General features: G+C 33.6%; 1 long non-coding RNA gene across 4 annotated transcripts; it reads left to right on the forward strand.

Annotated features, from left to right (window-relative positions):
- The first annotated feature begins 1,642 nt into the window (after window positions 1-1,642).
- On the forward strand, window positions 1,643-6,867 carry LOC114281055 (uncharacterized). Of its 4 annotated transcripts, none has more exons than XR_003635777.2 (7): window positions 1,643-1,781; window positions 3,335-3,503; window positions 3,746-3,979; window positions 4,466-4,598; window positions 4,708-4,769; window positions 5,648-5,803; window positions 6,683-6,867. It is a non-coding gene; the product is annotated as an uncharacterized LOC114281055 (long non-coding RNA). The 4 variants fall into 4 exon arrangements; XR_003635778.2 differs by having other exon boundaries at window positions 5,648-5,759; XR_003635775.2 differs by lacking the exon at window positions 4,708-4,769.
- The last annotated feature ends 3,919 nt before the right edge of the window (window positions 6,868-10,786 follow it).

Here is a 10,786-nt window from a genome sequence, read left to right on the forward strand (position 1 = left end):
TATGATAAAAAAATTATCAATGAAAATAAAGTATAATATTATGTGAATTAAAATCTTAAAAGAATGTAATATAATTATACTAAATTTGTATGATTCAATGTAATTTTTTCAAATCTAAAAAATGTTTGTATAGTATATATTTTGTAGAAATATGAACTGCATTCAACATTGTACATGACCATTCTACCTAACAACAATACACTATACCCATAATTTTTATCAAAATTTTACTTGTTGGGGATGCGAGTTCTATGCCAAGCACCTTCCAAGCACATTAGTTTGTGAGCGGCAAGGCAGGTAGGGTAGATCTCTATCGCATCACATGGGTTGGTCTTTAGGCATAATGCACGGGGGTATGCAGTACTACTCATGGAGTAGGCTTCTTGGGAGGATAACAAGCGCCCAGTCCGTGACAAGTGATATCAAAGCCAGCTTAGGGGCACTGCGATGGGGACGGTATGTGAAATTTATACCAAGCACCTTCATTGTGGGGTCCGCACCAAAGGGTAGTGTCCACACTGGGACGGGTTTCCCATGGATAGGGGAACGGACAAGCATGGAGACAGGCAAAGTAATGTCCCCTTAACAAGGGTGTCAGGGATTGGCAGTGGTAGCATGTCACGTACCGACTCATTGGGGATGCGAGGTCTACGCCAAGCACCTTGCAAGCGCATTAGTTTGTGACTGGCAAGACAGACAGGGTAGATTCCTATCGCATCACCTGGGTTAGTCTTTAGGCATAATGCACAAGGGTATGTAGTTCCACTCATAGAGTCGGCTTCTCAGGAAGATGACAAGCGCCAGTCAATGACAAATATGATCCCAATTTATGATATATATTTATAGAATTTATAATGCACCAACTAAATTTCAACTGCACATTTTCTTTCAAAATAAATTTCTTGAACTAAATTCTAAATTAATAAAATTTCTCTTATACCTAAACTACTAACCAACATCCTTCGTATTCAATCTTTAGATTTTAAATGGGATTGTCTCTATCAAAAATTTCTTCCTCTCACATAATGCCCCAAGTAAGCCAAATCAGTATGTTGTTGAAACAAAGCCAAATGAATGATTACCATTTAATAATAAATAGCCACAAAAATTGCCAACTTCTTATGGATAGGGTGTTTCACCATCTGATTGTGACATGCACTATTCTTAATCATGTTTTTGTACATAATATAAATCGTTATGGACCCACATGCCTCATTTTCAATTAGCAGCTCCATTATTTTCTATGGGGATACTTTTATTTATTTATTTATGTATTTATTTATTTATTTATTGTGATATACATATAATTATAATAAAGCGTAATGAATTATAATTATTAACCCTAGAAATGTGATTCGGGTATTTCATCAAATTAATTATTATTTATTGATGTTGAACTAATATATGACTTTATATTTGCACCATTTTTGACAAATTTGCGACGTGATAATTTTCTTATATTGTGAGTGTTTGGAAAGTTGTTATTTTAGTAGATTTTCTTAGTTTTTGATTATTTTAGGAGGTTAAAATTTTTGTATTTGGAAAGATAATTTTTTTTGTAATTGGATGTGATCACTACTAGAAAATTGGTTTTTTGCGTCTATTTTTTTGCAACCGTCTATGTAATCGTAGCAAAAAATATACTTATGACAACATTTTTCAAGGTGTTTATTTTCCCTATTTTCTTTTATTTATATTTGCCCTAGTCTGGCACAGGCTCGCTCAAACTCTTGACATTGTTCTCTTTCTCTCGCTCGCCCATCGTCGTCTGCAGAACAACGGTATGAATCTCTCTCTCTCTCGATCTGTCAATATCTCTTGATCTCTCTCGCATACTCTCTGTATATACATTTGCTAGGGTTTGGATCGATTTAGTCATCTGCCCTTCGCGATTTCTGTTCTTCAATTTATGTTCTTTGCAATTTCTTCTTATGATCGATGCCTTCAATATCATTTGGAATTCTGTTCTTTGCGATTTCTGTTTTTCACGATTTCATTTCATTTAGTTTCAATTTCTAGCATAGAGCCGCTCTGTTCGCACTCTTTTCTTCTCTTTGATCATTGTGTTTACTCTTTCTATCTACTTCTTATATTTCAATTGTTATTCATTGAGGCCATATTTATATTTCAATTCTTGATAATTTTTATTGTGATTTCTGAGCATCAATACCTTTTTCAACATATAGAAAAATTGCTACATATATAGGTCAATGGTGATATATATATAGAATTGTGGACCTTCGATTAATTTCATTGATATACCTATAGTTGTTGTTGTGGATTGCAATTGAATTCCTTTAGATTGTGTTTAGATTTTGTCGTTGTTAATTTTTTTATTCACTTGAGTGTTTCTATTTGTCTTGATTATTACCTTACATATAGTTCTGTCATAGTAATTATCTAAGTTTTGGAGTAGCCATCGAAAAGAAAATTGCTACTTGTTAAGCTTGAGTTAGTTGTTTAGCTTAACAGGTGCTGATACATGACAAAAGTGGGAAAGCAAGCATTGATATAATGGACATTGCTTCTTTTTAGAAGTATTTTTGCTCTTTAGCCTTTTCATTGCAACGTTTGCAATTATAATCAAGTATTTAATCTTAGGAAAATAATTTGTGGTGGTGTAATTTCTCTAGTTTTAAATTTGACAAGGCACAAGGAAATGCATTTTGTTCTCTTCTTAAATTCAAAACTAAATGCTACCCGGTTTAAACTTAGCCCTTGCTGTTTTTCTTAACTATGTGGGATTTTGTTGTAAAATATGAACTTAAACCAAAATGTGTTGATTGATTCACGACCTTTACTTAGTTTTGAGGTTTATTTGTTATTCTTATTTGAGCTAAAATATGTAACAAATTGGAAAGACCAGGGAAATTTATAAGTTTCAAGATTACAGTTGTACGATTCTATGACTCAATCCTATGATCCTAACGGTCATGATATGATCCTACCTCTGCTACGGTTTTTAATGCGATCCAGATCAATTTTAATTTTTTGGATCACAGGATCGTACTATCCTTCCATGCAGATCACAATTTAACAACTATGTCTGGGCTACATGAGATTTTTTTTTGGCCTGAAGCAGGGTGGTTGGAACTTCGTGGTGGTGGTTTGGAATCCCTTGATTCTTTTATGGATGTTTGAGATTGAGAGTTGGAGTTGGTAGATGTATTCATTGATTTGTCATATAGCATTGCTTTTTTTTTTAATTTATATTTTTTATTATCATTGGTAGGGTAGAGAGGAGTTATGTAACGAGAAATGTACCAATTATTTATACCCATCCATGTACATACTTATGTGTGTTGACTATTTTTTGTGTCTTTGCCCGGTTAAGAGTCTCTATCTTTTACATGATCCCACACTTTGGATTTCTCGCTCGATCAAATAGTTGCTGAGGGACATGACATGATGATGGGGTTCAGTCCATTGCTTCCGACATAATCTAAAGGTCTAATGGAGAGAGTTCAGCAAAAACTCAAGATTGAGCTCAACCATACCCAACTGTGAGTAACTAACACTTACCAATTTTTTAAGTTTTATCATTTTCTCTTTGTATTTGCTACAATTTCTCTATTCAATTGAGAAAACTCGCTTGTAATCAAAAGAATATTAGAAATTCTTCAGTAAACAAAATAATATTCAATTTCTCTACCTAGTGGATAGCCATTTTGAATTTTCAAGTGTTGTCCATGTGCTGGTTTGCGTGGTTGGCAATTTGAATTTTTTTGGCATATTTCTTGTGCAGCTATTGAATGTTTATGCACCCAAGTTTAAGACTGGTGGAACATTTTGGCCAGTAGTACACAGTCCAACAATATTTTCCCTAATATTGACGCAAATTATTGCCATTGGAATATTTGGGCTGAAGAAAATTCCCCTGGCATCCACCTTTTGTGTTTCTCTTCCAGTTCTCACTCTTATATTCAATGACTATTGCCGGAAACGTTTTCTACCCATATTCCAAGCTTATTCTGCTGAGGTATGTTTACATAGAACACCAATTGTCTTTTCATCCTTTTGATTTTTATTGTTCAATTGATGTCTAACTGATATCAAAGACATTTTGTATATATTACTTACATCTAAGAACAATGAATGAATTCGTTAATTGATATGCATAACTCTGCAGAAACTCTACTCTAATACAGAGGTCAAAACAATTAGTACAAAATATGCATTGAAAATGGCAACTATTCCTGATTTAAATATGGACTGTGAAGCCATCATGGACAACTAAGAAAAAATTGATAACCTAGAAAAGGATAATAAAATTGATCCATGTAATAAACTTCTAACAATAAGGCCATCTACTCCGATGAGTTTTGGGAGCCTGAAATTTGGTTTGTTAGGTAAGATTTATACAATTCACGACTTTGACCTTTTTTATTCTTCTTCTTAATTTTATTTATTCTTTCTTTCTTTCTTTCTTTCAGTTTGAATAGTTTTGAATTTGGTTGTTGTTCAGGGATGATTTGCAAATCCCTTCTTCTCCATACTTCCCAGCCTATGACTATGCCTATGCGCAAGGACATGGATGAGGACACCCCCCAATGGTGCAAGAGCATTTTCAGAGTGTTATCAGTCAGCTTTTTCAACATGTAAGGGACTATTTTTTTGGTTTTTTGTTCAACTCTGCTGTTGGTTTGTTTGTTTTCTCTTCTAGTATTTAACACTGCCTTGCCTTGGTGTTTTAATTGGACTCCCAAGAGGATAATACGTTGCGGTGGAGCTGTGAATCATGAATTGTAAATGGCTATTTGGGATCTCATGTCAGTTCAGCTGATCCTCTCATTTTTTGCATTTTTTGGATGGGAATTAATTTTTGTTTTTTTGCATTTGTAGGTAATCATCAATTTATCAGTCATTTGTATCGTTCTACATATGAAAGTAGCTTAAAATTAATAAATAGCTGTGTATGAAGTGCTAAATGTTTCTTTATGCTCAACTCCAACATTAGTGTTAAACATTATGTTGTCATTTTGCTGAAAAAAGGTCTGGATTTGGGGACAGATTAAATTTTATTTTGTGACTTTTGCTCTAGTAAAGAAAAACTGCAAGCAACAGTCTTGCAGATGTCATCCAAAACTTGTTGTCATGTGGCACTGATTATGGCTTAGTTTGATCTGCAGATGTGACGGGTTCGGATACATCCATTTGGTTGATCATATCTTTCCACACAGGGTTACCTTATACTATTTATATTGTGACCAATCATTTTTCAAAATCTAATACTAATATATTGACACGATTTTTGAGCTACGTGTTTCACTTTTAGTAGATTCTCATGTACCTGTTTTGAGTCATATTAGTGATTCTGTGAGCATCGCCAACTAGTGAAGCCTTTTGCAGGAGCTGTCTACAGAACTTTTTTAGATTTGCAGGGCAAGGGCTCTGCCTCCTACGTAATATGATGTTGTAACTTTTGAAATCATTTAGTTATTATGCACTTGTTTGTCTAATGGTCCCATTTTTTTTCTTTCATATTAACAGATCCATCTAATAGTAAAGTTATTAGAATGTTGGATTTATAATCCCCAAATGTTCAACTATGTAATCTGTTAGCGATTGGTACTTTAGACGTTTGCACAAGCAAATATTTTAAATGTGAAGGTTGTATTGTACATGATCATCTACAATGTATTTGCAGATCATTAATGGAGTCTAAGCTGAGAAGTGGAACCACCCTCATTGTGGACCGCTATTCATTTTCTGGGGTAGCTTTTTCATCTGCCAAGGGTCTTGACTTTGAATGGTGCAAGGTGTGAAGACATGCTTCAATTTAAAATTCCAATCTACATATCAGGTTATTTTTCATTTCTGCTAATAAAAGAATACTAAAGTTGTGAGGTATAGAATTTCTCTACTTTGATAACCTTTTGTATCACTTGCCCATTATTGATGTATAGGAAATGAGATAATTTTATAATAATCTAACCAATAATTACATGAGCCACAACTAATTACTATTATTAATTTTTTATAATAATCTTTTGTTCAGAAATTGTTAGTGTATGTATGTCCTGTAGTGGGTAATTTTAATATATACAGGGACCTCTTTGTAGAAAACATGAGAAAAGAGGGTTGTGTGTGCCTGTAAGCTAGCAAACTAAAAAAAATAGAGATGGTAGTTCTTCTGTGCAGTAGAAAAAGGTAGCAAAAAAGAGTGATTTTGGTAGCTTTTGTGCTATGCTCTAAAGGAATAAGTGAAAACCTTGTAAACTTTTATGAAATAAGTGAAAATCTTGTAAACTACCAAGAAAAGAGGGTTGTGTCTCCTTTTTATTTTATATTTTATTTTTTTCTTGTCGAGTCTGGTGACATGGAATATAACTTATTATGATAGTAGCCATTGGAGCTATAACTTATTATGCAAATATTTTTTCAAATTATTGTCATTCAGATTACTTGCTTTGTCTATAAGCAGGAATCCAGCTTATTTTTTGTTTGTAAACAAAATATACACATTATTTTAATTGCACTAGTACTACTCGTGCATTGCCAAAATGTTCAAAATTGGGACTGTAATAATTATTGTATCACTTAAAAGTTGCAAGCAACCAGCTCAGAGGAATTTAGAGAATGAACTTTTTTCTCTTGACAATTTCTTTTGGAATAGTTTTATTTTTATTATTTCAAGTTAAACTGCATTAAATTTTCAAGTCACGTGTATATGTTTTTGCAGGTTTTGTTGAAGGAATAGTTGATATGATTGAGCAGGTGATGTTTGGGAGCCAAACTAAGATTATGTTGCGCCTTTTTTTTTTTTTTTTCTTTTCTTTTCTTTTTTTCTTTTATTTATATTTATATTTTTATTTTTTTGAGGACTTGAATCTTTTAGTATAATATATTTTAAGGATGGTTGATGGATATTTGTTTTGCATGTATGAAAGTTTATGTTTTGTTTGCACACTTATATGTGAATAGGTGAATATTTCTATTATAAGTTTAAATTAATTTGTTAATTTTGTTAATTTTTCATTAAAAAAAAAAAATTTGTTAGGTGCTTGCAATTGATTTTTTTGTTGTAGCAAACATATTTATGATTTTATTATAAAAATAATGATTTGCGACGGTAAAAGAATAGTCGCTGAAAGTGTTTTTGATTTTTTTACGACGGTAAAATAGTTGTCGCAAAAAGTAGGTTAGGCAATCGCAAATAATTTGCGACTGCTGTTTTGCGGTTGCAAAAAGTATTTGCCACCCCCACATTAGCGTCCCCCATTTGTGGTCGCATGAGCCGTCGCAAAAGGTCTTTTGCGACTGTATTTTTATTATTTGCGACGGCTTGTGACGGTCGCAAAAAGCATTTTTTTTAGTAGTGGATGTTTGTGAGAGAAAAAGTGAAATGATTATGAGTTTGATGTGATATTTTGTCTGAATTTATTTTTTTTGGTTTTTTTAACTAATTTTGTCTTTTAGTGTTTTTTTAGCAAAAAAAAAAACCAAAAAAAAAAAAAAAAAAAAAAAAAACACTTCCCAAACACCACCATTATTTATGTCATGTGGCGATGAAAGATGAAAAGTCAAAGGTTTTTTAAGACTCACGGAAGATAAGAGAAATGGTGACTGAACAAAGGGAAATTATTTGACTTTATTTAATTAATTAACTAAGTTGATTGGTTGATTAATTAATTAAATAAAGTAATTTAGATTTGATGGTGTTTGCACCTATTTTCGTAAAATTCCTATCGGCAGGTGAATTAATCGGATGATGATACATGGCAGTGAATCATAAAATTCCTATCGGCAGGTGAATTAATCGGATGATGATACATGGCAGTGAAGTCAAAATGAAATCTTTCAGCAGTCAAGGGGCAGGTGGCATTAGAGAGGTTGATCACATGCATTGGATAGTTCGAATGATAGAGCAATTATCAGGCTTGGTCGTAGACCTTGTGGGTAACTTGAAAGAAGAGTCATGTGCAGAATGGAAGTTTTTCTCTGTCGATGGAAGGTCCAAAGGACTAAAGGACACATGGCAACATGAAGGAGAAGTGGTTCGATAGATAGAAAGGAAGAATTGGCGAAGTTTGAGGGTTGGGAAGTGAGAGAGCAGTTGCAGGATTTAGGAGAATCATGCAATCATGGGCTAGGGAAAAATGGGGAGGTATAAAAGCAGAAGGTGCAACAGATCAACTTAATTCTTAGACTTATAAGCAGTTCAGATTGTAACTTAGGAATAGTTCTTCCACTGTAATTTGTACTTTGTAACTAGGTGAACTTTGGTGATTTCAGTCTGAAATCACCTTTGTTTATCTTGTCCACTTTATTACCATCAGTTGATATAAAACAGTTTGTTTTACTTGTTTACTTTGTTACGAGCAGTAGATCCAAAGAAATCTTCATCCTTTTAAGGCATTCGAACCAATACCATAATTGTTTGATTTTTCCTGTTTAATTGTTTAGTTTAAGATTATTGCTTGGTTGGTGTCGATCTAGGCCTACCATAACTTTTGCTAACAGATAGATAAGATGAGTCGTAACCGTTCTTAAAAATTAAGAGGTTGTTAAGACTTATCTACTATTAAGGTGTCTTATCTCCTAAATTAGTTGTTAAGTGATTGCTATGGATGAAGAATGCATGAGATTTAAGAGATTGAGCAAATCAACAAGGCTACAAAAGTGGAACCGTTTTTTCCTAACTTAAGTTGAGTGGGGTTTTCGATGGGACATGTGTCATCTGTGAAGATATGTGAGATCAACAATATGCTACAATCAAGGAACTATTTTCCTTAAATAATGCAAGATTGGGTTTTTGAGTTTCTTGTGGATAAACATGCACAACAAAAGAAGAGGTTTTGAGGATCAATCCAAATGAGTCTTTTTTCCTAAATCATGCTGAATAAATTCAAATTTGATTATTGAGGGACACGTGACGACCTACAAAGAGCTCAATGGACCAAATCAAAGCTACAAAGAAAAGCATTAGCCAAGGATCAATGACACATGTCACCAGGAAAGGCTATTATGTTCCTGGTAGTTAAGATGAAATAGGAGCTTCCCCAACACTATATAAAGGACTCCAAGTGCAACATTTGAAGGGATCCTCGACCAAACAATTTGACCAAGAGTCTTTCAATACATTTATCTTAGCTTCATAGTTTTTATCTATCTTAGCTTCATTACTTTTATCATAACTTTTTACAACTTTATCTTACATTCAAGCAATTCAATTCTTAGCAATTAATCGTCTCTCAAATTATTATTAGATTAGCAGTTGCACTTCATTTATCAATTAATGCAAGTCCAATTCTAATTTAGCCTATCTTTAGCGCCTAGAATAAAAGTTCTCTTCATTGGGGTAATGTCACGACCCAAATCTGCCCCTATAGGTTTAGCGTCGTAATCGGTCAGAAATCTGAGATTACCAAAGGCCTTCCTGTACAAATCAAAATAATCAGGGCTTGCGGAAGCTTAATATAAAAGCAACAAATAGTCCATTGAGTTGTGTATCTATATGCACAAATTCAGATACATATAAACATTAATTTACCCGCTATACAATACATACATAATATCATTTGCAAAAACATCATTCATGACCATGGATACATATAACGAAAGCCTAGCAATATAATCACAAACAATACAACGGTCTTTTCAATCTAGCCTCAACTTGGAGGCACCAAAATCCCAGTAGGGCTTCAACGAGTGGCTCAACTAAAGGAACCCTTCTAGGCTTGATCTCCAGGATGCTCAGCTATACAGATATACATACAAACAGTGAGCTATAGCCTAGTGAATAATATTAAAGTAAAGAGGTTAGTGAATGAATTTCAAATATATCATATTCGTATAACAAATCATATCACAATTATTCTCATATCAAAACATAATAGTGGTACATCCAACAAAACATATCATATCCTCTTCTGACTAGAGTAATCGGTTCCGAACACTGATTAAACATATCACCACTTTGTCAAGTGGCTAATGAGATCTCATAATCACTTATTTGTCATGGACCTGCATGAACGTGCTGTCCCCCATGACTTGGGATCATTCCTTGGATGCCACAATAGATTCAAAATCAAATATTCATTCACATTCACAAAATACCATTTCAGAAAAACATAACTTATCAAATAGCATTTCAAATATAATTCATATAAACATATCTTTACAGTAATGTTACTCACAGTGGGCTTCCAAAACTGGTTGTTCGGTTTTTGAGTCTTGACCTACAAACACAAACATTCATAGCACAACAATTCAACACATATTCAATTCATTCCGTCAGTTCTTACTCCTATTCGGTTCGATTTGGTTCATTGTTACTTGTTCGTTCATTTAGTTCAATTCATTTTCTCATTTATTACATGCTTATGATATGCGAATGCTTGAGAAAAACATGTGAAAACCATGCAAATAGAGGCCCAAAAGTCTGATAAACTGAAATAAAATAATTCCGAGCCTGCCCTAAAAACCGCACGTGTGGGGACACTAGCCGCATGTGCGGAAACCCCACCACACGTGCGTCTGCATGTGCAATTTTTGTAGAATGCTTAGTCTTCCATGTTTTGTTTTCCGCACATGTGGTAACCTTTTCCGCAGGTGCGATTTTGGGCCAAAACCTGTTTGAGAATCTGCATTAGTGCTTAAGCTGAGTTTTGCAACCAAAAACTTCAATTTTATGTAAATCAAAGCCAACTCTCGTAAAAAAATATGTTGAACTAGACATTTTGAACTTCAAACAAAATCATCACTTCAAAACAAAACTCAAATTTTCATGCAAAAGATCAAACTCTTGAGTTTAAAATATAAAGTTATAAACCATGCAAATGTT

Source organism: Camellia sinensis, chromosome 3, assembly GCF_055761805.1.
Source record: "Camellia sinensis isolate YWXY chromosome 3, ASM5576180v1, whole genome shotgun sequence".
NCBI classification, from domain to species: Eukaryota; Viridiplantae; Streptophyta; class Magnoliopsida; order Ericales; family Theaceae; genus Camellia; species Camellia sinensis.